Source organism: Dermacentor silvarum, chromosome 5 (genome assembly GCF_013339745.2).
Source record: "Dermacentor silvarum isolate Dsil-2018 chromosome 5, BIME_Dsil_1.4, whole genome shotgun sequence".
Lineage (NCBI taxonomy): Eukaryota > Metazoa > Arthropoda > Arachnida > Ixodida > Ixodidae > Dermacentor > Dermacentor silvarum.
The window spans coordinates 168,659,181-168,685,260 of NC_051158.1; the positions used below are offsets into that span (position 1 = coordinate 168,659,181).

Genomic DNA, 26,080 nt, shown 5'->3' on the forward strand with positions numbered 1-26,080 from the left:
GTTTTATCGGCTGTGTAAACTAGTAAACATAGGCACACTAACTAAATTAGCAAACATGGTGCCACGCGCGCACAAGCAAACATGAACGCATCACACTCGATGACCGCGGAAAGTCGCTGTCAAAACGCTGCAGTGAGTCAGCGCAGCAGCAGCAGCGAGCGAATTGAGCTTCGTGCCGGCGCCTGCAACAACGCGATCTTCGCCGCGAAAACACAGGGAGGGCGGACTGTGCCCCCGTCGCAGATGCCTTTCAAGACACAGCTGCGCGGGAGGGCGCTCGAGGTGCAGAACACGCCACCCCCCCCCTCTCCCACCGAAGCCCTCCATCCCGGCGGGACCACGAAGCCGCAGTAATGGGCGGCCCCTCCACCTCCCCACTCTCCCTCCGGAGCGTTGTGCGTGACTGGAAGGCTGCGCGCTTCCTTCCCGCTTCGCACCCTTGTGTGCGCGAGCCGCGATTGCCGGCTCACTGCCGCGTGTTTCCACTCGCACATATAGCGCACGACGCGCGGCGATGATTTTATCGCCCGTGGACTTTATATGGAACGTCACGGCGACGACGACGACAACGGCCGAAAGTTCGCCTAGAGTGTCCGTATAATTGCTATCGCAATAAAAAGCTAACAACGCGGAGAGGCGTCGACAGCAGAAACGTGAATACAGAAAACGTGAACGCAGAGAGCGAAAGCGGGACTGTGCAAAAGCGAAGAATGCGTCGAAGGACCATGAGCCCGAGGAAGAACGTCACCGTCTGCAGTCGCTCACGCCGGACTTAAGGAGGAACGTCTTGCCGCGCCTCCTCTCGGCGGCAACATGCAATACATCAGTCCGCGCCCTCCCCTGAGCCCACTACAGCACCTTCAAGTACACTGTAGCCGGACCAAGCAGAGGCGCGCAGGGCGGGAGAAAGCTGAGACCACGCCTTCTTTGAGTTTTATGTTGTATCCTGTCAGAGTGCCTCAGTGTACAGTCTAATCTTGATCAACTTAAACAGTAAATAGATCAACTTAATATGTTCAAGTTCATTTATTTACCACATATATGAAGTTTCACATAAGTGGTTGGGACGAGGGAAAAAAAAAGCTGCATTAGAAACAGCTTCCCCGGTTCACTATGGCAGCATGGCCAGTAAAAGAAAAGTACATTTCACATCGGTGTCAAATGAGAAAACACATGATATCCACAGGAAACATAATTACAAGAAGTGAAATTTAACTATGAACATATTTAACACAGCATGCTTAAAGCAGAAGTGTTAGAGAGTGTGCGAACATTTTCATAAGAAATCTTCAATTTATTTAATGTTTTCGGCAAGCAATAACCTAATGTTTGAAAGCCATAGTTCGTGCGCGGCCGTGGCACATATCATTGTTCCGAGTGTCTGTTTTGGCGCGAAGAAGGATTTAGTTGCACGTTAGGTACACTGTATATATAACCGCGATTTTTCACAATATTAGATCTAAAGGAAGGTAATAAAGTGTATTCATATAGCGCGTTCAATTTAATTACATCATATTTAACGAATAGTTCTGAAGTGTGTGCATTATATGGTAGGTTTGCAACAGAACGTAGGGCCTTTTTTTGTAGGATAACAAGATTATTTATGGATTGCTGTGTTTTGTTACCGCAAATTAAGTTACAATAACGTAGATGTGATGAGGAAAGTGCCTTAAATATCGAAAGCTTTTGAGGAACTGGCAATATACGCTGACATTTTCTCAGTATGCCCAAGACCTTGCAAAGTTTTTGTAAAAGTTCCGTATGGTGATCCCATTTCATTTATTCGTGAAACATTACACCTAGAGATTTTGCTGTAGAAGAAAATTCAATTTTATTATTGTTCAACATGAGATTATAAGAATGAGTGGGCTCATAAAACGGGGATTAAGAGCGAAAAAGAACCGCTTTAGTTTTTGAGCAGTTAATTTGTAAAGAATTGTTAAGTGTCCAGCCACATATTTTATCTAATATTAAGTTAGCTAGATTCACGAGATCATGAATATTTGTTCCTGAAAAGAAAAGACTAGTATCATCAGCATAGAATATGTATTGGGCTGAAGGGTCGACATTTACAATATCATTAATAAATATAACAAACAAAAGCGACCCCAATATGCTGCCTTGGAGAACTCCGTATTTAACAGGTTGCATAGAATACAGAATTCTGCTTATCGATACACATTGATGTCTGTTAGCTAAGTAGTTTTGAATTCGATTGACGGCAACACCATGAACTTCATAACACTGCAGCTTTCCTATTAATGTTTCAGGAACAATTTTATCAAAGGCCTTGGACATATATAAAAATATGCCGAGTGTGAATTTTTAGCTTCAATATTTTCAAGGATCAATTCTTTTTGAAACAGTAGAGCACTTTCTGTTGAAAAGCCTGATCGAAATACATGTTGCGATTTTGTTGTGACGGAATGTTTGTCAAGAAAGTTTGACAGTCTAAGATGAATAATTTTTTCAAGTCCCTCGGAGAATAGGGGAACGATTGAAATAGGTCTGTAATTACCGAGAATCTCCACTTTTGTATATTACCGTCACCTTAGCATTCTTCATATTCTGCGGGAAAATGCCCGTTCGTAAGGAAAGATTGTAAGTATTTGTCACACACGGGCTAATAAGATCAATAATATATTTAATCGGCTTCATTTTTAGACATTTTATATCCTCGCTCTTACTCATCTTAAAGTTTCTAAATACTCTTAATACTTCGTTTTCATCAGTTGAGCAAAGAAATATTGATTCCTTGAGCGGCACGGGTAAGTAATCAAAAGCGCTATCTTGATGTGAGCTCTCAGTTACAGATGTAAAGTATTCATTGAATTTGTTGGCTAATTCCTTGCCTTTGATAACGTCATTGTCAACTACAAGTTCTTATAAACTATTTCTTACTCTACCTGGAGATATGATGGAGTGTAATTTATTCCACATTTGTTTTGATATCTGTGACGCCCTCAAACATGGTATAATAATAATTTCGCTTTGCTTGCCGTTGTAACTTAATGATCAAATTTCTACATTTTTTAAACATTCTCAAAGCATCTGGATTTCGGTTAACTAAGAATGCATGATATAGCCTATCCTTCTCCTTCATCATTTTTAGAATCTCTGTAGTCATCCAAGGTTTGCGGGCACGCTTTGGTTTTTTTAAAACGTGAAGTGGGAAATGTTTATTATAAACTGAACTGATCGTTCGGATAAAATAGTCGTAAGCAAAGTCAGCACTGGAAATAGAAAATAAGTCATCCCATTGCGTTTGCTCAATTTCATCACGAAAGCGTGAAAGAGAGGTTAAATTTACAGCTCTATAATATATAGCAGAAACAGCCTGTCTGGTTCTGCAGCGGGATTGGTGTACAATAAAATAAATAGGTAGGTGATCACTGATAGCAGTACAAATAGTGCCAGAAAGTACGGAATCGGAAGGAAAGTTTGTTATGAACAGGTCTATTAATGTTGCACTCGAGTCAGTAATACGAATAGGAGTGACAAAAACATTCGATAAAAAGTGAGAATCAAGAAGTGCCGAAAAATCCTTTGGTTATTTGTGCTACCTAACATATCAATATTCAGGTCACCTCCCAAAACGAGTCTATATCCATTGTCATTAACAAAGGAAAATATGTTATCCAACAACTGTATAAAATTGTTTATGCTGCCATCGGGTGGTCTATATACTGCAACAAACACACAGTTTCCTACTTTAATACATACAATTTCAATGTCATCCGTGCATTGATACAATTCGTTAAGGAATTCATATCTCATCTCATGCTTAACATACATACATACATACGCCACCTCCTGTCCTTGTTTTCCTATTTAAATAAACTGAATTATAACCTGCGATATTAATAACGTCTGAGTCATCACGGTACCATGTCTCTGTTAGCATAATTATGGAAAAATCAAATTTAAGTTCATCAAGAAGAACAAAGAGGTTGTCCTCTTTGCAACGAGCAGACTGCATATTAATGTGAAGCACAGCAAGGGGTGATATGCGCTGGTCTACAATGCGTGAATTTAGTTCCGATGGACTAGAACCTATTGTATTAGAGTCCATTAGTAGACAGTTGTGATAACATATGTATACAGAAATTAATTATATCAAGTATAACAAAACAGCAGCCCTTGAATAGGGTAAACGTATTCACTAAAAAATGAGGCTGAATCATTAGGAAGCCATACGTTCGTTGTACAACGTTAAAATGAATAGCATAGACAACAGAGAAGTGATATATGGCACTAATCCAACACACAGAAATATCGAAAGCATTATACAAAAGTTCAGTTGCATAATATTGATGAAGAGTAGGGGCATTGGTTACACAATATGAAGTGTAACCAATGCCCCTACTCTTAATCTGTGTAATATGAAGAAATAGGGTTAGACCACGGAGTAATTTAGACACATAACACTCTACAGAAGGACAGGGTTATGTTTTACTGTCTAACAAAGCGATAAAAAAAATAAAGGAAAATTACATGCAGGATCACAGCTAAGAAAACTATTTCTTCACCGTGACGACCTGTTAAACAACTTGCGCCAAGTCCTCTTCGCACGCTATGCGCAAAACTGGTGTCTTTTCCAATTTCCGCATGAGAACTTTGCCTTGAGACACCCAGATAAACTTCCATTTATTCTCTTTCCTTGCTTGTCTCGCCTTTGCTAGCAAAATTTTGCTTTGGCGACAGAGATGCTCATTTACATAAATCGAAGCATCTGTGTCATACCCTAACTCCCTTGCATTCAGTTTTCGTTTCCTTGCTGCCGAAAGCATTCTGTCCCGGGCAGCTCTCAAACGAAACTTTACGACCACATACGGCCTACTCTTATCTCTGGATGGCACACGATGCACAACGTCTATGTCATTCTCAGTGACGCCGGCCTTCAGATACCCCACAAGTTTTCCAACTTCCTTCAGAAGGTCCTCATCTGGTACAACCGGAAGCCCTTGAATTTCAACATTCATATTTAAGGAGTACTGTTTCAACTTAGTTATCTCACTCCTAGCCCGTTTCAGTTCTTTTTTGAGGAGTTCACTTTCAATGCGGCACTGCTCATTGTCAGCCTTAACAGTAGAAAGCTCACCACGGAAGGCCTCAACATCAAGTTTGAATTTTTCGAAACCATCACTCAAGAATTGTACAGATCGTTGAAGACCAGTGATTTCCGACCCAATTTCACCGTTTGAGGTACTGATACGAGCAACGTCACTTTTAATGTCTGACGCGAATCAATCGAGCTTAGTCACCAACTCAGTCTTGACGACCTCTTTAATGCTTCCCGGCTGCTTCTCAGCTATAGCTTTAGCAAGGTCGTTTAGGCCACTAGAATTCATTTGTCTGCACGACTCAAGGTTGACAATAAGAGACAACAACAACACAGTTGAAAATAGAAGGCATTCACAAAAAAATCACAGCATATCCACGGGGTGAATGATGATGAGTGGGCGAAGCTCCGGAGGGAATCATCGGATCTCCCGCTTAAGGGGACGCTAGCACAAACGCGTTAGAAACGTGCAGTACTCTCTAGTAAGGGGGAGCGGCCACAGCGTCTTACGCAGCCATTTACACATGCCGGAACGTGCACCGCGTTTGCCGACGCCATCACATGACTGCTGAGAGAGTATACCCCCCGTATTCATAAACGCTCCTCGACTTGAACTTGACTTGCCACCGCGTTGGGCAGCGCGTTCGAAACGCGTTGAAGGTAAGGCGGAGAGGCCACAGCGTCTTACACCAGCTTCTTACACGGGCCGTAACGCGCTAGCACAAACGCGTTAGAAACGCGCTAGAAACGCGGCCTTTCGTTAATGTTGGGTATTTATTGCCATCGTGGTGCGTGTGTCTATGTGCGCTTCGTGGCGTAGTGGTTAGCGCCACGCGTTCGGAAGCGAGGGGTCCCTGGTTCGATTCCGCGCTACGGACACAACTTTCGGAATCTTTTTTTTCATAAAACGCCGGAAGCGTTCTCCGATCCCGGAAGCTGGCTTCCGGAACCGGAAGCGGAACCGGAAGTGGAACCGGAAGTGGAACCGGAAGCGGAAGTCGGCTTCCGGTTATACTATACGTATACATATATATTGTCACGTAGTAGTGACGCTGAAGTAAACAGTAGTAAAACTGTGTATGACGAAACTGGTTGTTTATTGGGCGAACCTGTGCCCACAAAAGCAAGCTACACTCAAAGCACAACAAAGCGGCGAACACAGTCGGCGGTCGTCGAAAATCTGATCAGCGGCGAAGCACGTCGGCTTTTATACCTGAGTCATCGAAGGTTCCAGATTAATCCCTGATGCCCGCGTGTCTTCCAGAAAGTTCTAGACAATTCGCGTCGGTCATACAATCCGATAACATAATCGTCGGTGAAAACAGACAACGGAAAGAAGCATCGATAACGTTCTAGAAACTTCCGATACAGGCGCGTCCTGCGCCGAGTGATAACGTTTAACATTTGTTAGCCGGTGGAAAGCGGCCACCGGTGAAAGATAAACATGTATACGTGTCAATACCCTCCCCTTAAAGAGCATCGTCCCGATGCTACAAACATGAAAGCGAAAACAAAACCACGCGTAATAAACAACAAACAACCAAAAAAACAATAACAAAGTAACGAAGTACCTAAGGTCGTCAGCGGGCGTAGAAAGGTTTAAGACGCACCACATGGATGACTTCAGGTCGTGCCCGGCGCCGCTGTGATTGCGAAATGCCGTCTGGCACGACCTCATAGTCCAGTGCGCCAATACGTCGGATTATCTTATATGGTCCGAAATAGCGACGCAACAGTTTCTCGCTAAGTCCTCGTCGGCGTATCGGAGTCCAGACCCAAACACGGTCGCCGGGCTGGTACTCGACGTAGCGTCGTCGTAGATTGTAGTGTCGGCTGTCGGTGCTCTGCTGGTTCTTGATGCGCAGGCGGGCGAGCTGTCGACCTTCTTCGGCACGCTGCAAATAAGTGGCAACGTCGAGATTTTCTTCGTCAGCGACGTCTGGTAGCATGGCGTCAAGCGTCGTTGCCGGGTTCCTTCCGTAGACCAGGTTGAACGGCGCCATGTGCGTCGTTTCTTGCACGGCCGTGTTGTATGCGAAGGTCACGTACGGAAGGATGGCATCCCACGTCTTGTGTTCGACGTCGACGTACATTGCCAGCATGTCGGCGATGGTCGTATTTAGGCGCTCGGTGAGGCCATTCGTCTGCGGGTGGTAGGCGGTGGTGCGGCGATGGCTTGTCTGGCTGTACCGCAGGATGGCTTGAGTTAGTTCTGCCGTAAAGGCCGTGCCTCTGTCGGTGATATGGACTTCTGGGGCACCGTGACGCAAGAGGATGTTCTCAACGAAGAATCGGGCTACCTCGGCGGCACTGCCTTTGGGCAAGGCTTTTGTTTCGGCGTAGCGGGTGAGGTAGTCCGTAGCGACGACGATCCATTTATTCCCGGACGTCGACGTCAGAAAAGGCCCCAGTAAGTCCATCCCGATCTGCTGGAACGGTCGGCGAGGTGGCTCGATTGGCTGTAGAAGTCCGGCTGGCCTTGTCGGCGGTGTTTTGAGTCACTGACAGTCTCGGCATGTCCTTACGTAATGGGCGACGTCGGCAGAGAGGCGAGGCCAGTAGTATTTTTCTTGTATCCTCGCGAGAGTGCGTGAAAAACAGAGATGTCCAGCCGTTGGGTCGTCATGGAGAGCTTGCAGAACCTCTGGACGCAATGCTGAGGGTACCACGAGGAGGTAGTTGGCTCGGAGAGGCGAGAAGTTCTTCTTTAGGAGAATGTCGTTTTGCAAGAAAAACGACGCCAATCCTCGCCTGAACACCTTCGGCACAATGACGGTCTTGCCTTCCAGGTAGTCTACAAGGCTCCTTAGTTCCGGGTCGGCTCGTTGTTGTTCTGCGAATTCGTCGGCACTGATGGGTCCCAAGAAAGTGTCGTCATTCTGGTCGTCTTGTGGCGGCGGTTCGACGGGGGCGCGAGACAAACAATCGGCGTCAGAGTGCTTTCGCCCGGACTTGTAAACGACGGTGATGTCGAATGCTTGAAATCTCAGGCTCCAGCGTGCGAGGCGACCTGAAGGATCCTTCAAGTTAGCTAGCCAACACAAGGCGTGGTGGTCGCTCACAACTTTAAAGGGCCTGCCATAGAGGTAGGGGCGAAACTTTGATGTAGCCCAGATGATGGCGAGGCACTCCTTTTCTGTTGTGGAATAATTTGCTTCCGCCTTCGATAGCGACCGGCTAGCGTAACTTACAACCCTTTCTAGTCCGTCAGTCCTCTGCACAAGCACGGCGCCGAGTCCTACGCTGCTTGCGTCGGTGTGGACTTCGGTATCGGCGTTTTCGTCGAAATGCGCAAGTATTGGCGGCGATTGCAGGCGTCGCTTCAGTTCTTCGAATCTTGAGGCAAACACAACGACGTCGTCCAAATAGACGAGGCAAGTCTGCCACTTCAAGCCTGCCAGTACTGTATCCATGACGCGTTGGAAAGTCGCAGGTGCCGAGCAAAGACCAAACGGCATTACCTTGAACTCGAACAGTCCGTCTGGTGTTATAAAAGCAGTCTTCTCCCGGTCCCTCTCGTCGACTTCGATTTGCCAGTAGCCGGTTTTGAGGTCCATCGACGAAAAATACTTTGCGTTGTAGAGTCGATCCAAGGCGTCGTCAATCCGTGGGAGGGGGTATACGTCCTTCTTCGTGATCTTGTTGAGGCGACGATAATCGACGCAGAAACGTAGGGTTCCATCCTTCTTCTTCACTAACACCACGGGGGCGCCCACGGACTCTTGGACGGCTGGATGATGTCGTTGCGTAGCATTTCGTCGACTTGTTGCCTTATGGCCTCACGTTCGCGCGCCGAAACTCGGTACGGGCTCTGACGGAGTGGGCGGACATATTCGTCGGTTATAATGCAGTGCTTGGCGACAGGGGTTTGTCGAACTTTTGACGACGACGAGAAGCAGTCCTTGTATTGCAGGAGCAGAGCTTTTAGCTGTTCTTTCTTATGATTGGGAAGGTTCTGATTGACGTCGAAAGTTGGTTCAGGTACTACAGTCGTCGTTGAAGGTGCACTAGAATCCGTGAAGGCGAAAGCACTGCTGGCTTGTACTAGTTCGTCGATGTAGGCGACCATGGTGCCTTTGTTAATGTGCTTATATTCGTGGCTGAAGTTCGTGACCATCACTCTTGCTTTCCCTTCGCGTAGTTCACCTATGCCTCTAGCGACGCAAATTTCACGGTCGAGCAGTAAGTGATGATCGCCCTCGATGACGCCCTCCATTTCTGCAGACACTTCGGCACCGACGGAAATCATTACGCTTGAGCGAGGCGGAACGGTGACTTGTTCTTCAAGCACATACAAGGCATGGTAACTGATGCTTGTATCCGGCGGTATCGATTTGTGTGTTGAAAGCGTTATCGACTTGGACCTTAAGTCGATGACTGCACCACGTTGGTGTAGAAAGTCCATGCCTAGGATGACGTCCCTGGAGCAGTGCTGCAGGATTACGAAGCTCGCCGGGTAAGTGCGGTTGTTTACCGTGACTCGCGCTGTGCAGATTCCAGCCGGCGTTATTAGGTGGCCTCCCGCTGTCCGGATATCGGGTCCTTGCCAGGGCATCTTCACCTTCTTTAACGTGGCGGCGAACGCGCCACTGAAGACGGAATAGTCAGCGCCAGTGTCGACGAGAGCGGTGACGTTATGACCATCGATTAGCACGTCTAAGTCGGTAGACCGTCGTCTGGCGTTGTGGTTAAGTCGCGGCGTCGGATCACGGCTGCGTCGGCTTGCTCCGCTGCTGCTACGTCGCGTCGGCAGGTCTTCTTTCGGCGGCGAAGTGCTGTCGTCAAGCCTCTTGCCAGGCGGCATGCTGATAATTCGTCGTGATGATTCGCGAATCTTCTTCGTCGGCGGCGGAGGATCTTCGGAATTGCGTCGTACAGCAACCGCACCTCCATCGGTTGCTGCCTTTAGTTTCCCGGGTAAGGGCTCGAAGATCGGCCCCGGTTGGGACCGGTGCACTAACGGCGATGCGGCGAGATGTAGCGGCCTGGTGACGGCGAGCGTTAGGGTCGTCGGGGTTGCCACTGGGCTCCGGCGAGGTAGTCGGCGATGTCGCGCGGTCGTTCACCCCGCACTGGACGCGGCGCGTTGACGGCGAACCCTCGTAGGCCCATCTCGCGGTATGGGCATCGGCGGTAGACATGGCCGGCTTCCCCGCAGTGATAGCAGAGCGGGCGGTGGTCGGGGGCGCGCCAAATGTCCGTCTTCCTTTGGTAACTGCGCAGGGCGACGGGCGGGCGTGCTGGCGCCGGCGGCGGTGGACGACGGAACTGCGGCGTTACGGGGCCCTGGCGCGAGCGCGGAGGGGGTCCTTGACGACGGGCGATGGCGGCGTAGGTCATCGCTTCCGGCTCGGGTTGCGGCGATTCGGGAAGTCCTAACGATTGCTGGATTTCATCCCGCACGATATCGGCGATGGAAGCAACTTGAGGCTGCGACGACGGTAGCAACTTCTGCAGCTCTTCGCGTACTATCGCCCTGATGGTGTCTCGTAGGTCGTGGGAGAGTCCTTGGACTTCGGCGTACTGTGGCGTCGAACGGCGATTGTATTGCCGGTTGCGCATGTCCAGTGCTTTCGCGATCGTCGTAGCCTCCGAGAGAAAGTCTTGGACTGTCGTTGGTGGATTCCGCACCAGTCCGGCGAATAGCTCCTGCTTGACTCCCCGCATGAGCAAGCGAACTTTCTTGTCTTCTGGCATAGCGGGGTCGGCGTGCCGGAATAATCGAGTCATTTCTTCAGTGTACATACCGATGCTCTCATTCGGGAGTTGTACACGGTTTTCCAATAAGGCTGCAGCTCTTTCTTTACGGACGACGCTCGTGAAGGTGTCCAGGAATGCGGCTCGGAAGAGGTCCCAGGTTGTTAGTGCACGCTCCCTATTCTCGAACCAGGTTCTGGCGCCGTCTTCAAGCGAGAAGTAAACATGTCGCAGCTTGTCGTCGCAGTCCCACTTGTTGAACGTAGCGACCCGGTCGTATGCCTCCAGCCAGCTTTCGGGGTCCTCACATGGCGATCCGCGGAAAGTCGGCGGCTCCCTGGGTTGTTGCATCACGATTGCAGGTGTTGGCGCAGGGGCTGTCATGGTAGCTGCTGCCGAGGTCGTGACTTTTGTCCTCTTGGTCGCTGTGGTCTTCTCGGGAAGAAGTCCGTACTCCGGCAGAAGTCCTTGCTGCCTACGGCTAGCTCGCTAGTCCTTGGCGACGTTGGCGCTGTCCTCCGGTTTCGGGCTTGGATCACGGCTTTGCGGGGGCGTTCGCTGCATGAACGCACTAGCACCTCCACCAGGGGCGCGATCTTGTACGCGTTCCAAATTGGAACGGAGGCGTTCCGTTCCATCGAGCCGCACACGATTGGTCAATTTGAACGTCGCGGTTGAAATTGGCCAATCGTGTGCGGCTCGATGGAACGGAACGCCTCCGTTCCATTTTGGAACGCGTACAAGATCGCGCCCCTGATGTCACGTAGTAGTGACGCTGAAGTAAGCAGTAGTAAAACTGTGTATGACGAAACTGGTTGTTTATTGGGCGAACCTGTGCCCACAAAAGCAAGCTACACTGAAAGCACAACGAAAGCGGCGAACACAGTCGGCGGTCGTCGAAAATCTGATCAGCGGCGAAGCGCGTCGGCTTTTATACCTGAGTCATCGAAGGTTCCAGATTAATCCCTGATGCCCGCGTGTCTTCCAGAAAGTTCTAGACAATTCGCGTCGATCATACAATCCGATAACATAAGCGTCGGTGAAAACAGACAACGGAAAGAACCATCGATAACGTTCTAGAAACTTCCGATACAGGCGCGTCCTGCGCCGAGCGATAACGTTTAACATTTGTTAGCCGGTGGAAAGCGGCCACCGGTGAAAGATAAACATGTATACGTGTCAATATATATATATATATATATATATATATATATATATATATATGGGTATACATACATATACGGACACACAACGCCATCTATTGAGCAATTCATAAAACTAGACGTGGCTACCTACTACGACGGGGACGAACGGGTGCCGCTATAAGGAGCTTCGCCCCTAAAACTAGATCCCAGCGCAAGTGACCAGGTACGGCTCTACATTAGCTTAAAGTACTACACTATTCATGGCAACACTCATGGCAGCAACAGCGGCGGGAGAGCAGTGTGCGCAAGAGCGCAATAGAAAGTATACACCAACCTGCAATGTAGTCGAAGAGTAGATTTAGTTTGCGCCCGCACACCGTCGCCGTCGCTGCCACAGTGAAAAGTATGCGATTCCCGGGAACAACGCCCCCAAGATGAGAGCGATAATCCGAGGTTGTGGCAGCCTCACACAGATGGCAATTGTGGCATGGAATCCGGCCCTGGTGCAAAGCAGGAAATATGGATTGTGATGAATCGGTGCAGTTATTTCAGTAGCCGGGTAGACAACTGCACAGGGATCCTTACAATCAGATTGGGCAGGCACAGGCAACTGCAATGTAGTCGAAGAGTAGAATTAGTTTGCGCCCGCACACCGTCGCCGTCGCTGCCACAGTGAAATGTCCCCCTGTCCTTCGCAGTTCGTCTGTCTGCCCTTCAATGCAGGGAATCGACTGCGCAGAATTTGGCGCTTTAATGTCACAGAAAAAAACATATCCACATTTCTAAGGTGAAAGCCTTAAATCTGTATGTTTCAAGGTCGCTGTGAGGTACAGAAAAAAGTGAGCGAGTTCGCCTCGCGCTCGTGCCACTGCTCGCGCGTTCGTTGTCTTCCACAGCTGGCTCCGACGCCGCTCATCAGGCCAGCTAGGGAGCTCCCTAAGGCCAGCGTTCCCATACTGCCCCTCGCGCTCAATAGAGGGCGTTGAGAAAAAGGGCAACAGCTGCGCTGGGGAGGAGGAGGGAAATGTCAGCGGTGGCGCGGAAGAGCGCTGCGTTGACAGATAGGGTGCCTCGATGCCCAGCGCCGCCGTCCAGGGTGGAGACAACCCCGCTGGCACCGCCATATAGGCTCACACGAGCTGAGACTCAGCTACGCTTGCGTTCATAAAGTGTTACTCGCGGCGCGCTTCCAAGTGCTTTGCCTTGATGAGGATTTTTTTATCGGTGTCCCATCTGCATATCTTTATAACCAATAGCCGTTAACTCGTCGAAGGTCGAAGACGTAAATGTATGGCGCCGGGAACATGCCCCAAGTTGCCTAATTCAATCACATTTAATATGCCGTGTGTATGTTTAAAATACGCACTATTTTTTTTTGCGCTTCGATGCTTGGTATATAAGGTTTGCGACCCCCTGTGTGTGGAAGTTTTTCTTTTTCGCTGTTGTATTTTGGTTTACACGTCACGCCTCCTTTACCGTAGCCAGCCACTCGCGCACGGCGGTTAGTTTCCCTTGCTTTGCGCGTGCTCTTCGCGTTCGTTGCAATTATTTGACGATATCTACGCGCAATTTTTGCTTTTTTTTTGCCCCCAAAACTGTGTGCTGACAGGATTAAGCTGGTGTAAAAATAACTGCGATGTGAAAATAAGGTTTAGTTAGTGCTGTAGAGAAACATGTAACGTAAATTCTCTGTGTCAATCTTGCGTAGTACACACAAGAAATCAAACGATGCACAAAATACATTTACTTATAATGTCTAGTACGATCAATCATGAAAGAGATATGTACATGAAAAATTATATGTACTGTGTGGCGCCTGAAGGTTATGTTGAAAGACGAGATAAAAAATTAATACGCAAGGTAGGCTCGACACACAATTCGGGATAGAGAGAGCTTTTTTTATTTATTCATTACATGGGGGGGGGGGGTTCAAGTGAGTACATCAACCTTATTACACACAATATAAATCGAAAACAAGAATGCAAACAGGAAAACGCAACCGCGGGTAATATTAATCAAGATATCCAGCCAGATATCCAGCCAGAATACATACATCAGCTACCATCGAATACGTCGCATCAGCCAAACACATCGATGGCGATTACAGAACATTTCATAAATAACCATTAGAACACTGATAACTACATTGAACAAATAAACAACACTGCATACATATCACGTACAAAAACCGTAAATGAAACTAAGACAGTCAAATACAGATTGGCAATGTTTTTCACTTCGAAAATATAGTCCATGATGATGTAGGGCTGTTGACTTTAACAGACGGCGCCCATCCTGTCGATTTCCCTCGTACTGGTCCTTTTCAAAGTGTTTCTAAGTACAGGTAAAGCAACAAAAGTGATTATTGATATGAAAAGTTGCCTTGTAAATACAGAGAACCCATTGCAGTGCTTAAAAATAAATTTTAGCAGAAGCAATGCTGTATTACCTCGCTTCACACGTTTCGAAGAAATGCACAGGCTACAACAGACACCATGCCAGAAAGCGCCGAAACAATTGGTCCCATGATGCCCCTTAACTCTACTACACCTGGGCATACCGTGCACAGGCATTTAAAGACCGTCACAGTACCCACTACGATCGGGAATGAGCACGAATGACCATCGGCTTACGATCACCACGCTACAAATATGTACAAGTCTAAAAAATCAGCTATGTAACGTAACACCCTGAGGTCCGCAAGATATCTCCTGAGAAATCAGAGAAAATCACAATGTTTCGCTTACCACGTACAAAACAGCCGCTCTCCCCACACGAAGCACTGCGTTCTTTAGTCCCAAATAACCAGTACCGAAAAAAAAAAAGAAACAAGAGACACACACGATGTGTGCTTCCCGTGAAAAAGGAAACTAGGTGGCTTACGTGACGATTGGTAGCTATTGTAAGACTATTTCGCGGCTAAGCATCTTCGTCAGCAGTCCTTAAAATAAGGGTACAGACTGCGCCCATCAAAACGAAAAAAGCCTATGCGATGCGCGCTCGCAAACCATAGGCTACTCAGACAGCATCGGTGCAGTGCTTACTTAGTTCGTGAGCGAACGTAGGTACGTGAGCGAGGCTCAGAGAATACTTTCTTATTTAAATGAAAAACACGGTGCGGTAGTCTAAACATTCTTGACACTTACCTCGCAAATGCAGGAGTTATCCGTTGCCTTCCAGTGATCGCGCTTTACTTGGGCTTCCCATCTCTTCCGTCGCTCTGGGTCCCAGGGGAAGCGAAAACAACGCAGTCCTTTACGCGTCGATCCGGCGCACTTGGGAACACAACAGCCCGTCATGTCGACACGATGCACTTGATAGCTTGTCAGTCATGCGGCTGAACATTGTCTAGCAAGTAGAAGCGTCCGCGAAGCATCCGCGCGCACTGTGCCCTCGAACTCAGCACCGGCACCAAGCAATCGCAACGGCTCGCTGTGACACAAAATGGCGTCGCAGCGAGAAAGCGGCGGCGCGGGGGTGGTCGAAGGTTGGCACCACCCTGAACGGCGGCGCTGGCATCGAGGCACCCTATTGACAAAAAGGGCAACAGCGGCGCTGGGGAGGAGGAGGGAAATGTCAGCAGCAGCGCAATAGGGGCGTTGCGGGCAATCGCGGTGGCGATGCTGGAGGGGGGGAGGGGGGGGGGGGCGGGGTGTAGGATGGAAATGTCAGCGGCGGCGCCTGTAAAACGTTCCGGAAACGGCGGCAGCAAGCTCGCAGTGCGCTCGCGCGCCTTGTATACGTCGCCGCGCGGGCTGTGTACAACTAGGCTTTCGCCTTCACATTCTTAGAATATTCTAAGCATACCCCGTAATTTTTTTTCTCCTGTGTCCGAGTGTTCGTTTGAAGACTGAAGCCAGCAAAGGTAAATATGTTTACCAAAAAACCATATAACTACGCACTTTGTTTTACGGGTTTTCTTTTCCTTCATGCAAGTCTACAAGAATGTATGTAAAAAACCAAAAAAGACAAGTTGCCGTTGTCTATTTTGAATTTTACTTCTGTCGTAGTAATGGGGAGGCTTCTGTGTTGTATGCTGAACAGTTTCACTCGCCATCCACCTTCACAGAGTGAATGGCTCATTATTTTTTTTTGTGTGCTTCACGCGAGTTCTAGCCAGTTTTACACCAAAAACTTCATACCACGTTGTTACGAAATCTGCATGTGAGATATAAATTGTATCGTGCGTTTCTACAATAATGAACGAACTACCCAGCCCACACCTCAAGTGTATGACGAGCCTTTGTCAATTAAGTATAAACGAGGCGAGGTCCACTCATCACCTCTCGCTGTTGCCCTGCGTGGATTGTCAGGGAGCAAGCAGTGCACAAATGCAGCAGTAATGTTTTTTTTGTTATACGTTGTTTTATTCCTGTGTTGCTTTCAGTCTCCGTGATAAACCGTAATAAAATATTAAACTGTTAAGCTGTGCACTGATTATTTTTAAAAGTTAAGCGTTGTGTCCGACTTATTGAAAGGAGTAACTCTCCCCGTACTCTTTTTACAACTCATCTGTTCTTCGGGAGGAGCATGCATCTTTCAATTTCATAATTACTAAGGTGATTCCGCGAGGAACCTGCTCAATGTAAAAGATCTCTCGCTGAAATGTCCATATATAAATAATAACAACTAAACTAAGAACTACGCATAGGCAACTTTTATAACTGTAACGCTCATTGTGATCATGTGATCATGTGATCATGTGATGATCATGTGATCATGTGATCATGTGATCATGTGATCATGTGATGATCATGTGATCATGTGATCATTGTGATCATTGTGATCATTGTGATAACGCTCATGCGTTGACAATATCCAGTACAATCGCAATACCGTTCATACCCTACAAGTTTTGCATTATAACTTCGCATTGTTTAATTTTCGCACATGATAAGCATAGGCTCAACCGCGCCGGATCTGCTTGTCAGAGTGGACGCTCTCGAGGAGCGGGCGAAGCATCGAGCCACGGCCGCGCAGCGGGGGGGGGGGGGGGGGACCTGACGTCAGCGGCCAAGGCCAGTGCGCGGGCCTAAGGTGGCATCGCGTGGTAAACAAAAATTGAACGGGACCGGATGCGCGCCTTGTGTAAAAGGATGACGTCGCGTGAGAAACGAAACATGAAGAAAAATTGGCTGTGGCTTAACTCAGTTATGCCTGGGTGTGCGTAGCGAGAGGTACAGTTAATCTTATTGTTTAGCTTGGTTCTCTCTACGGTTACACCTTTATCGTTTAGCTTCGTACGTCTGAGTGTTTAGGTTTGGTTGTTACCTCTCGTTAAGTTTTGGTTACAGTAAAGACTAGACATTTTGAAAGTCTTCATCTTGTTGTTTCTCAATTGCCACAAAGCCGGCCCGATGGTCGGTGAGGCGGGAGGATAAGGGGTTGTCGCCCAGTGACTTGAACACGTTTCGGGTGCTATCCTCATCTGAATCCACTCGCCTGGCCGCTTCGTATTTATAACGCTTCTCGAGGCTTGCGGCTCGTTCTTCCTCCGTCTCCTTGGCTCGCTGCCTCCTCTTGGTTTCGTTCCGACGACGAAGCCTGGCTTCTTTCAGTCTCTGCGACTCACTTTCCAAATCTGCGGACGAAAATCTGCCCTTCTGCATATACAATGCAACACCGGCTCCTCTGACGTCATGCCAGATGGCGCGGCGAGCGGCGCTGCCAGCTGCAGCGGTTGCTAGGCAACGGCTCAGCTCGCGGTGCGGCCACCGGCCACAGCGACTCCGCTGTTGTAACGCGGCTTCACCGGCTCCTCCTCTGACGTCATGCCAGATACGCCACATCGTTCTTCTTGTAGGTGGCTTCGTCAGTCTTCATAAGCGGCGATTCGCATATCGTAAACGACCGGCGTAGTGGTTGGCGCGTTGGAGAGGAAGCGTTAGTCCTCCAGCGCAAATGAAGGTGTCTCAGCCGAACACAAAGAGTTTCTTCAGGAAATCAAGGTGTCCCAACAGAACTCCAAAGACAGACCCGTGATTACGCACCTACAGCGAATCTGCAACAGATCAGCCCAAATCTTATTATCAGAAACAATACAGACTTAGATATATTATCAGGCACAGCCGCCAAGCACATGGCTGTGTTAGGCAACGTTCTTTTCCTATAAGTTCGGAGAAACGGATACCTGGCTTCGCTACAGCTGTTCCACTAGCCGTATAAGCGGCGGGTTTATCGCGAGGAGAAACGGTGCATTCTGCGTGCACTTCCTCTAGAATACATTGCCTATTTTTGCTAACAATTGCTTTTCAATAATTCCATTGGTCATCTTCCTTAGTTCTTTGTTGTGAAGCCATCAGCAGCGACACAAAAAAATGTCACAGTTTCGCCCTAAGGGCGAAGCAATGAATGCGATAGCAACACAGCAGTGTCATACGAAGTAAGGTGAGCGGCTTTGGTAGCAATATGAATTGTAGTAAACATGAGCTGATTAAGTAAGCAGGTGTGCTGCGGCGTAAGTAGACCGACATGAAGAGAGTCTCGATGACCACGAGAAGGCGCGTGTGAAACGGTGGTGTTGATGAGAAGCGCTTCCCGTGGGCAGCGCGTGCGAAGGGACACACCTGTAGCGCTGCACTGCCGACCCGGGCAGCATTGCATGTGTAGCGTGCGTTGGAAAATGTGGCCCGACTATTACTAACTGATTGAACAAGTGTGGTGTGAGTGCGCACAAACAAACATGAATAGATCACACTGAATGACTGCAGACAACGACTGTCAAAACGCTGGCAGCAAGCGCATACGCCGCAGCAACGAGCGAAGGTACGTGCGGTCTCTCGCTTCAACGGAAACTGAGCGGCGAATGCACGGCATATAAAGGTCAGAGCCGTGTGGAGATAAGCGACGGCGCGAGCGAGCGACGAGCGCGGTTGTTGGTAGAGTAGATGTGCGCCCCCCCCCCCCCCCCCCCCCCCCGCTCCCTCCGGCGCTGGCTTCCCGCTTCCTTGCTTGCGCGTGGGAGATTAAGTGCGTTCGCTCTCCGTGATAGCGCGCGTCCCCGCACGCTTCCGCTCGGGCATACGGCGCGCGGCGAAGATTTTATCGATAGGGAACCTCACGGCGACGGCGACGGCAACGGCGACGGCGACGCCGACGGCAGAAATCCGGTTGAAGTGTCCATATAATTGCTATCGCAATAAAAATTGGAGGACGCTTAAGCTTCGCCTTTAAGAGTGGAACGCGCTAGCGTTATCGGGCCCCGTTCGCATGGCATTTTTGTTTCAGTGAGCTTCACCGCAACACAGAACGTCGGAAAGCCAGCTTACAAAGACCGATCCCCCTAAAGTCAGCTTCACATGTATACAGAAATGCATTGCTGGGAAGACGTTTTTCCGGGGGCAATATAAGTCGTCTTATATTAGAATGTGAAGACCTTAGCATGCACTTTGTTTCATTATTTTATTAATTGTTTGCTATTGCCCGAGCGCATAGGGTGGTATGGTAGAAATGCTGGGAAAGGGGTTTGTGTTTGAGTTTCCTCGTAACATAATTACGTTTTCTTGTACATTCAAATTACAATCCGACGCCGAATTCGACGCCGATTTACCATTTTTCTGACGGATTTCACTGTGAGAAATTAATTTTTTTTTCACCAAAACCTTGCACCACGTGGAGGGCCTGCGCCGACATCCACGACGACGCCGACGCCGGATTTTCGGCGACACAGAGCCTTTAACGCTATCCCGTTAAAACTCGCTTCGATGTATGCGCTGGTGGGTACAGATATCCGGCGCACAGGATTGCCGTTGCACACCCTCTGGGTCCTCTGCGAATCCCAGCGCTTCATTGTTGCTGGGACTCGAAGAAGACACTGCCGGTTGAGCCAATGAAAACCTGTAAGAACTGTCCGTGTAGTAGATTTCATGGCATTGACATCCCAAGTGGCCCTGTCGCTATCCAGACGTACACCGGTTCCATTCGTCGGCCAAGATCTGGGCAGAATGATGTTGACCCACATGAGGAAACAAAGACTGAGCTCCCGGATTTGCAGGTCTATAACATGCGCATCCGTGAGGCTGCCGCGTGGCAAGATCTCGGGCGCTCTAGTGTAGTTCCCGCCGAGTTCGGGTTCCGAAAACTGCGTCGTGTGTTTCAGCTCGTCTCGTCAATGAAGTGACTAATTACATCTAATTGGTTGCTGAGAAAAGTAATTGAATTACGGTGAGCTTGACCCAATGTGAAATGTAATCGTTAAATTACAAAACTTACCATGGAATGTAATATATTACGAGTGATTAATTACATGTATTTCTTTACGTATACAGGTAAGTCTGGTATCAACTGTCCTATGTCTTGCTTTTCAACCCGCCTTTAAGTCGCTCTCCCTAATCTTTAATCCTTCACACGTGTGCGCGAGGTAAGTGTACGGGGCGGTGGGGGGCTACGCGAGGCTCCAGGGGGCGCTGCGATGCGCCAGGCCAGCAACATCTCAGCCAGGAAAGCGACCAAGGCGAGCGCGTGGCCGGCCAGGATGAGGACGAAGATAGGTCGGTGGTGCTCGAAGTCGAGCTGCTCCGCCTCGCCCATCCGGATCTTGGGGCAGCGCGAGAACTCTCCGGCCAGAGACTCGCTGTCATCGTGCCACTTGCGAACCACGCCCGCTTCCGTCAGCCAGTTCATCCTGCAGTTGTGGTCATGTCTTTAAATACCAACGCCCTATACAGGGACGCACTAAGGAACTAACGCTCCAAGTCAGGACTGTGTAGGCTACCGCTTATCCTTGAAAAGTGCACAATCATTGGATTCTACTGCTATCAACGTATATGGGGCAGAAACTTGCAGGTTGGCGAAGAAGCTTGAGAACAAGCTAAGGCTAAGCGCAACGAGCGTTGGAAAGATGTTAGACGTTGCGTTAGCAGAAAGCAAGGCAGCGGTGTGGACAAGAAAGCAAAGTGGGACTAGCCTATATTCTAGTTGAGATTAAGAAATAGACCATTATATTTATCCATTACTTTTATCCATTATTTGTTATGGTCTTGTGGCTCTATACACCACGTTTTTTTGTCGCGATTGTCATCTTTTATTTGAGTTTCATCATCGTTTACAATCTATTTATCGCCTTTTTGCCTGGTTACCATGTGCATTTCGACAACGTGTGAGTTACGCCGCCAGATATGCCTATATATTGTGTGCTTCTTTCAATAAAACATCAGTTGTTAGTAAGCGTTCGTCCGTGTCTCTTCTTGTGTCGTCTGTTTGGCGCTTTAAATAATTCAGTAACATGCACCAACTAGCGCAACAAAAAGTTCTGCTTAAGAAATAGAGTTGGGCAGGAAATGTAATGCGTAGGGCAGATAACCGGTGGTCTGTTATAGCTACGAAATGGGTGCCAAGAGAAGGGGCGCGCTGTCGAGGAAGGCAGAGAGCTAGGTGGTGTGATAAAAAGTTGTCGCAGTTTCACCCGAAAGGCGAAGCATCAATTGCGATAGCAACTTTGCAGAGAGCTATACGGAGTAATGATAGTAGCTTTATCAGCTGTATAAACTTGGACATCGGCAACACGCAGAACTGTTGTCGACGCCGTCGGCGTTTTGCCCGCGTTCGCACAAAACGCGTGACTGTTGCCGGAGTCTCTGGTGACTGTTGGTGAAATTGGTGACTGTTGCCGGAGTCTCTGGGGGCGGTTCGGAGGGTTACGACATCAGAACGGGACACTCGTTGAGCAGCGTTGGAAGTCTTTACCACCTTCTCGCCTCATAACGTTTATATATAAATAGGCACTTGGTGCCGCAGCTAAACGTCGCCTCCCCCCCCCCCCCCCCCCCCCCCGCCCCCACGACCTTTCGCGGATCGGAAGAAGGCGCGTTTGCTCTACATATATGGTGATTGTAAAGGATGAAAGAGACGCCTATTTCGGCAGCCCTTACGGGAGCACGGCGAAGAACGCGCGTTTGTTCGCCGCCGCGGGTTCAGTCCTCGTGAAAGCGCGCGTCCCTTGCGCCCTTTCACTCGCACATACAGCGTTCGGCGCGCGGCGACGATTTCATCTCCTTTGACGTCATACGGAACCTCACGGCGACGGCGACGCCGACGGCAGAAATCTGCTTTGGAGTGTCCACATAATTGCTATTGCAATAAAATTTGGAAATTTGCAAACACAGGGTTGTGTTAGCTGGCGCGAGACAGAGAGATCACTGGCAGAAGCCGAAATATGCAGATGATGATGGCGAAATAACTAAATAGGAAAAATAAGTTAAAGGGACTGGCAACCGATATTTATGGACCCAGTTTTTTATGGCGCAACGAAAAGCTCCCCCTCGGTGGTGTTTACACCTGCAGCGATTATTTCCAAAAGTGCGTGCATATTTTGTAAGCAGAACTTTTCGATCTGAGCAGCCTCTAAAAAAATAAGAGTCCCTCCTCCAGCAACGCTGAGAAGTGATAACGATGCCGATAGCCCGCCTCGCAAATTGTGAAAGCCGCCCATCGTCCGGCTTTCACTGGACGAAGTGCAACTGTGGTTGACCACCTATATAGTCACCTTTACAGCCACTTTTAAAGGTAAATAGACTGGTACAATAAGTTTGCGTTGCTGTACAGACCTTTCTTATAGCTGCACCGCGTTTTTTTCCAAGTACATGCCTACAGCATGGCTGGCTGGCCCCCGTCATCGTTATTCAGCCGATAGACGAGCCAAGCCAAGTCATCAAAAACGAAGGCGAAGGCAGCGGCACTTTTCTACTCACTACAAACGAAGGCTTATCTGCACATTGTAAGTTAGAAAAAGCTTATAGTAGAAAGAATGTTACTGCATTTCATAATAGATAAAAGGACCAGGAACAGCATACACTGTGGAAGGTCACGTGGTAGACCTCTTAAATAGGTTGATGTTTTTGCCGCATGGGGCGCCAAAGGTCGTTTTTCACGACTTTTAGTGAAGAATTAAAAATATAAATCCACGTTTAATGAGAAAGACTGGACCCGTTCTAGCCAATACGATAGACGATCTTTCCATCCGCGGGGTTATCTCAATTCAAGTTCTTAGCGGTTGTCTGTCCCTTTAAGCTGAAATGGATATATTGTAATTTACCAAAGCTCGAAGGTACAAAGAAAATCAGTACTGTTTTCGCTAGGGGTGGTAACATATGTCTAGGTATTCTCCGGTTATGTTTAACTAGGTTTACTGCAGTCTGTAATACATTCGATCGTTTGTCCTTTAACTCCTTTTGTTCTTGATGTTGCATTGTCTGTGCATTGTGTCCTAACTATGTTTAATAAAAGCTCGAAATGCGTACTTGTGGGTATTGTGTAACTGTAACTTCTCTTGTGACAGAACTAACTACTCTTTTCAAGTTATTGCGGAACGTGAAGTTATTTTGTATAGTGAACGCTGCTGCTGTTAGGGCCCAGCGCCAGCAGGACACCGTCAAGAGGTTAATCACATCCTTTTGTCCGGACCCGCAGGCAATGCCACGTATTGTCAAAAAATGAGTAAATTATTAAATAAAAATAAATCAACCACGGATATACGAGAAAACGAACTACCAATCGAATATCATATCAAACACCGAATATTTCCAATTTCTAAACAACGTGAAATATCAAGGTTACGTCGAGTCCGTCCAGCATTTTTTGTGCGTTATTTAAGTGATACATATAACATCTTTAACAACTGGAAAGTCGGGTCAACTGAGAAGCTTGTAAAATATAACCGAAATTCGATCGTATCTGGGGCTTTAAGACACTGATAGTAATGAGACAAAGGTCACCGTATCACTGAAGTAGGGTTTTGTGTTCATTAAAGTAGTCAAATTTTATACTATACCGTAGGTCGGGGAACACACTCAGACTCACTCAGAGTTAGACTGACCCATGAGTCAGAGTCCGGCTGAGCAAAATTTTAGTGAGTGTGAATTCGAGTAAATTCGGCTAAGTAGAATTTTAGTGAGCTTGGGTTAATGCGGCGAAGTAGAATTTTGGTGAGTATGAGTCTGAGTGATCCCTATGGCAAACAAAAAAAACTGGAGGACGCTTAAGCTTCGGTTTTAAGAATAGAACGCGATAGCGTTATCGGACCCGTTCGCATCGCATCGTTCGCATACGGCAAGTAGGCTTCATTCACTGCAACACTGAACGTGGGAAAGCCAGCTTACAAATACCAAGCTTACACTGATCCCCTCAATGTCGGCTTCACTTTAAACTGAAATGCATTGCTAGAAAGACGTTTTTCCTGGGGCAATATAAGTGGTATTATATTAAAATGTGAAGGCCCTAGCACCTTTTTTAGCTATTTTATTGTTTGCTATTGCCCCGACGCGCGCAAGTCTGGTATAAATGCTGGAAAAGGGGTTTTGGTTTGAGTTTCCTCGTAGCAGAATTAGGTTTTCTCGTACATTCAAATTACAATCTGACACCGATTGGTAAACAATCCGACGGCGAATCCGACGCCGAATGGTAAAGTCGTACTTTACCATTTTCTGACGAATTTCACTGCGAGAAATTCAATTTTTGTTCACCGAAACCTTGCTCCACGTGGAGGGCCTGCGCGGTCGATGTGGTTGGATGATTTTCTCCGCCACCCGCGATCACACGCTGGTTACCGACGCCGGATTTTCTTCGACGGATTTTCTGCGACATGGGGCCCTTAACGCTATCGCGTCAAAAAAGCTCAGGCTTGAGTAAATGTTGACTGCAGAACTGTTTAATCGGGAAGAAAAATGCAATTGTCGTGTTTTCTATTCGTTTGCGATCATATCTTGCTAGCGAGGGTTGCTGGCGGGTACCTTGCTGCCACCGGAAACGCCAAGCCCGTCCTGGTACCACTGTAGAGATATGCTGATTTTGTTTCTCGATCGGTCGGGTGGGAGCGCTGTTAATAGTGGCGCTATCACGTGTTTTTTTTATTTCGCGGGCTTTCTTTGAAGGCAATTACAAGAAGCACCGTCAATGATATTTAGTTGCAAACACTTCAGTCGGCCATTTTTAATGTGATCTACAGCTTTCGTATTGACACTCTTTTTGGTGAAGCGAATATTTTAAAAGTTGGGCAATTAGTTTATACGCATTAATTGACTTTGCAAAACGAAAAAAAAAACCACACACTGGGACACGTGATCCTCAACACCACTGAGTTGGTTGAGCCCCCTAACGGACTCCGTCGTTTTTCATTTTCGAACGATGGCTACCTTAACTGGGACACCCTGTATATATATATATATATATATATATATATATATATATGTCATAAGAAGCCAAAAAACAGTGACACCAAGGACAACATAGGGGAAATTACTTGTACTTTTAATTGAATTAAAGAAATGATGAATTAATGAAAAGGAAAATGAATTAAAAACAACTGCCCGCAGGTGGGGAACGAACCCACGTCTTCGCATTGCGCGTGCGATGCTCTGACCATTGAGCTACCGCGGGGGGTCACCCTCGACGTAATACGCAGCTCTTGCTTGAAAGTCCGTTGCAAAATGTCGCCAGGCGAAACCTGCCTCGCGGCAATGAATAAAACAACTATGTTCTACCGTTTCAGGCACAAATACGCCTTTTTTTTCATGAAGCCATGCTTCAACAGACTAGGTGTGAAGCTTTACCAAAAAGATTTTGCTACCGGCGAAGCGCACTTGTTGAGAACACGGTCAAGTAAATCTGACCGACCAAAGACAAATAAGGCTATCGGTAGACCAGCAGAGAGAAAATATAATGCGCTAATGCAGAGTTCGAGGATTATCTGTCAACACGGCTAACAGTTTCTAACCATCAGGCTAGCAGGTTGGACAGCGAGGCCGAATTAATCGACAACCCGAAGAGGAGGCGAAGTGATGGGGAATCAATTCTGCGGAAACCTGCAAGAAGGAAGCCCCGTGAAAAAAAAATGATTGTCGATTCAACCGTGTGCCAAAACTAAAGAAGTGGAGCTTGACGTCATTGCGCGTCAAACACGTACGAATTAGGCACGAAATGGGTGAATAATGAAATGAAAACATTGACTGGCCATTCCGGCACTGCGAGAGTGCATGTCCAGCAAAGCTGTTGAAAACCACCCCTTCAACTGCTGAGCGGGGTATGCAATGTTTTATTGCTTTAGAGTAATGGTAGTAATGGTAATTTAGAGCAATGGTAATTTTAGCAGCAAGCCGCCGCTGGTCGTGTCGCCGTTTCTTTTCCTTTTGCCGCTCCTCGTACTGACGCTGTTCCTCGGGAGCCCTAACTATGCGTTGCCTAC

General features: G+C 47.9%; 2 protein-coding genes and 1 non-coding gene across 3 annotated transcripts in view; 2 read left to right on the forward strand and 1 right to left on the reverse strand.

Moving 5' to 3' along the window:
* Positions 1-26,080, forward strand: part of LOC119453871 (zinc finger protein 675-like) — a 2,199,134-nt gene that overhangs the window by 1,519,132 nt on the left and 653,922 nt on the right. The window lies entirely within an intron of this gene.
* The window catches only part of LOC119454549 (gastrula zinc finger protein XlCGF57.1-like), a 1,708,166-nt gene that overhangs the window by 1,155,251 nt on the left and 526,835 nt on the right, over positions 1-26,080 (forward strand). The window lies entirely within an intron of this gene.
* Trnaa-cgc (transfer RNA alanine (anticodon CGC)) lies at positions 25,204-25,275 on the reverse strand. The gene has a single exon. It is a non-coding gene; the product is annotated as a tRNA-Ala (tRNA).